Source organism: Aplysia californica, unplaced genomic scaffold (assembly GCF_000002075.1).
Source record: "Aplysia californica isolate F4 #8 unplaced genomic scaffold, AplCal3.0 scaffold00176, whole genome shotgun sequence".
In the NCBI taxonomy this organism is placed as follows: Eukaryota; Metazoa; Mollusca; class Gastropoda; order Aplysiida; family Aplysiidae; genus Aplysia; species Aplysia californica.
Window position 1 is genome coordinate 76,510 of NW_004797446.1, and position 4,028 is coordinate 80,537.

General features: G+C 43.3%; 1 protein-coding gene across 4 annotated transcripts in view; it reads right to left on the reverse strand.

The window, feature by feature from the left end:
- Positions 1 to 4,028, reverse strand: part of LOC101851579 — a 59,534-nt gene that overhangs the window by 4,694 nt on the left and 50,812 nt on the right. The window contains exon 1 of one of the 4 annotated variants that reach the window (XM_005098241.3): positions 3,675 to 3,832. The exons of the other annotated variants lie outside the window; for them this stretch is intronic. The gene's annotated coding sequence lies outside the window, so the exon portion shown is untranslated. Of the gene's footprint in view, positions 1 to 3,674; positions 3,833 to 4,028 lie in introns of those variants that run through there. 4 annotated transcript variants of the gene reach the window in all.

The following is a 4,028-nucleotide window of genomic DNA, read 5'->3' on the forward strand; positions in this document are numbered from 1 at the left end:
GTGCAGAGAAAAGACAAGACAGACTAAAATATCAGAGGAAGAGAAAAGAAGAAGGACCTACTAGTCTCGCCCTTCCAGCACCTGCCAATGTACTCTGGGTTTTGATTTTAGTCTTTGTACTTGTACGAGATTTACGGTAGGCCTACTTGGAACACAATTTAGGTAATATAAGTGTCCAAGATTAGAAGCGTTACTAGAGAGTAACGTAACATGCGGAGTAAAGGAGGAGGCTAAAGATGACAGATATTTGATAGATCTAGTTTAGTTTAGTTTTAGTAGAAGGTTTACGGCACTCGCAACTGCATAAGGTCATGTGATCGCCAAGGGGTGGATGTCAACAGAGAAGTTCTTTCAGGGAATCAAGCTTACTCTGCTCACCTCTTTTGCTTCACAAGCACAAAGTCTGCTTCGACTATCAAAGCACCCCGGAAATAGAGGGTCACAAGCGTGTGACAAACATACAAAAGTAGTAGAGTAAAAATGAGTGAAACAGGAAAGAAACAGCAGTTCCCCGTTGCAGTTCAAGCACAATTATGAGCATGACACTGATGAATCAGCACATTTACAATTTTACTGTGCATAATGTTAATGTCCCCCCTTTGAGAATGGCCTAAAGACACTCCAGTCAGTAGTACCTCCCCCTAGGGGGGGGGGGTTGTAGGAAAGAAGGAGCAAACAACACCAGAACACCCGCCGACCACCAGTATAATACCCGGTGCACACTGCTAATCGGATTCATTGGGCTGAGTCGTGGCCAGCCAGATTTTCCCTCACGTATGAGACAAAAGCAGCTACTGTTTTGGCACAGTTTGACTGATTGGACCGGCATCTTTGAAAAAACAAACGTCTTTGATTTGGAAGGCTGCACTCAAATTTAGTGCATAGACCTAGTTGAATTCCGACGTATTAATGACTTGTACTAGGTTTTGGGTACAAGCCAAACGAGCTAAACTTTAGACAGATCATTCAGCAGACACATAAGACCCCCCCCCCCCCCCAAATCCGTTTTTAAAACCTCCATATTGGCTAGAGATATCCCATTTGTTCTCAGTGAGCGTTTGATTAATTCCGGTCATTTAGGTCTGGACCGAGCTAAAAATCGACGCTGATCGATTTCCATGAGATCGCTGTCAGTTTCCACAAACAAACATTACTACGCTCAATCTATTTACGCAGCGTGGGAATATCAATGACCAGCGAACAGTAGCCTTTGCCCCGTCTATGACGGAAAGTCAGTCTGGCTCCGACTCAGTCCATCCGATGAATGCGATTGACAGTGTGAACTGTGCGTAAAGTAAGCTGGACTTAGGCTACCTTTACCATCAGTGGTGCCCTCCAACCAAAGATTCTCCACTACCTGACTGCTCCGTGGGAAGTGGCCATGCTGCGGGCCAGGGGTGGCAATAAAAGACAGTTTTGTGTTTGTCTAGTGGCGTGAACAAGGGTGTGAGTGTGGTTCAGAACCCACTTGATACATAGAGGAAACTCTATAAAACAGCGAGGTCTGTCACCAGCGTGGATGAACGCAGATGTTGATGGGACGGTAAAGGAAGAGGTGTGTGAGGTTGGGCTACACAAACATGGGTAAAGTCGGTGAAGTGTACACGTTGTGTATAATTTTGTTTGCTTTTTTCGGATGAAGTAAAGAAAAATAAAGACGAAAGAGAGAGAGAGAGAGAGAGAGAGAGAGAGAGAGAGAGAGAGAGAGAGACAGACAGACAGACAGACAGACAGACAGACAGACAGACAGACAGACAGACAGGGGAGAAAGAAAGTGATAGATAGATAGATAGATAGATAGATAGATAGATAGATAGATAGATAGATAGATAAAGAGATAGATAGACAGATAGAGTGAGAGAGAAACAGAGGGGGGGGGCAGGAGATGTAAAGAGAAGCACATCGACGCAATATAGGCCGTTCAGTGCAAGCAAAAGTCAATACAAACAGACAAAAACAACATAAGGAAGAAGAGAAATAAGACCAAGCAGTGGTCCCCTCTACTAACCACCTGCTTAAAAATAACCTAAGTAGTAAGACAAAGTACACCTAATTTGGGATAATCGAAAGTGGTAGGCTACGGTACTCATCATCATCCAGTGCGAGATCTGCGACTGACATAGGTGATCATGGTTCTCCATTCATTACTTTGCTCGGATGCTCTAAAAAAAAATCTACGTTTCCCTGATCTTTCACTGTTACCCATTTGTTTAGGTTTCCCTTCCCCTGCCTCGCTTGCCCTCAATTTGGTACGGTACTAGCTGAGCTTAAAGATTGCTCGTCTTGGTTTTCCGACAGGTAAACGTTATGTATGATGTGAACTTATGGGCAAGATGCTCTAAATAAAAGGGAACATATCATACAAAAATAAATTTACTTTTGTTTTAACAAAGAGAGGCGCATCGATATAATGGCTGTTATTTAGTGCCAGAAAAGGCGAGAACGATAGACAGAGACACCAAAGGGAGAGTGGAGAAGTGGGATTCGCGACTATTCTCCCCTCCCCTCCCCCTCCTCCCCTCAAATTCAACCGCTCAATGTCCTTAAAAAAACTATATAATGTTCTGACCTATTGTATACTGGCAACGCCTAGCTTGATTATTTGTTTGTTTATTTGTTTGTATCTGTGTTTGTTTGTTTGACTAATATAAACACATAGACACGGTCATTTAATAACATGTGAAAGGTAAGGCAGACGGACAGAAACAAAAGAGGGAAAGACAAGAAGTAGGGTCTACCCCCTCCATCACCCGCTCTGCTGCATTGATCATCAATTTGATGAGTAAAGTAAAGTTGTTCCAGCATCCGATCCGGACATTGGGGATTGCCTTGTTAGTGAGACAACTTCCTGGGCCTTCGACATATTGTGGTAGGGTGGCCAGTTCCTTTCCACGCCGCCTTTACTTCCACAACTCGAAGTCAGGCACCCATTACTGCTGGGTGGCAGGAGGGAGCGAAAATAAATTCGTGTCGGAACCGAGGCTCGAACCCAGACTCTCCGCCTCGGGGACAAGCGCACTAATCGCTTGATGAGTAAATGGTTCTAAAAACGGCTACAATTCGACACGTAAAAAAACATTGGTTTGACGCAAATTCTGAGAATTGAATAGCAGGAAGAATCAGACCACTTGAGACCTTCCTCTCATCAGCAGTACAGTGTAACTGAAGTACAGATGACAACGGATGTAAAGTAAACTACGTCAGTTGATTTATTAATTACCTGTACTAGGTTTTGGGCACAAGCTAAACGAGCTTAACTTTGGACGGATCATTCTGCAGACACCCCTCCCACGCCCCCCCCCCCAAAAAAAAATAATTAAAAAATTCCCTTTTTAAAACCTCCATATCGGCTAGATATTCCATTTGTTCTCAGTGAGCGTTTGATTAATTCAAGCCATTTAGGTCTGGACCGGGCTAAAAATCGACGAGATCGATTTCCATAAGATTGCTGTCAGTTTCCACAAACAAACATTACACCCAATCTATTTACGCAGCGTGGGAATATTAATGATCAGCGAACGTGACTCCAAAGCCTTTGTCGGGTGACACTTTCACTTTTTTTCTCACACTTTCACATGCTGAGCTGAATACCACTGGATTGATTTTATAAGTCCGATTTTTTACCTATGATTTCAAAGGATTTCAAATAATTTATATTATATTATCGAACTCACCAAAAGATATCCGCAGGCATTACAGCAATGTGAAAAAATGCACTCCATAGAAATAGAACGACCCAAAGCACATTGAAATTCAGAACAAAACAAAGGAAAAAGGGTTTCAAAAATTGTGCTATGGAATGAGGAACGAGCGGGGAGAGAAATGTCAGAACCATAGGCCAAGGGGCTAGAAGGCTTGTCAACAATGTTTGGTCAATGCTTGGGAGACGTTGACCTTTCCGCGTGTCGAATACGTGGCCAAATACAACATTACGTTAGCTGTGCTCTCTCTCTCTCTCTCTCTCCTTCTCTCTCTCTCTCTCTCTCTCTTTCTCTCTCTCTTTCTCTCTCTCTTTCTCTCTCTCTCTC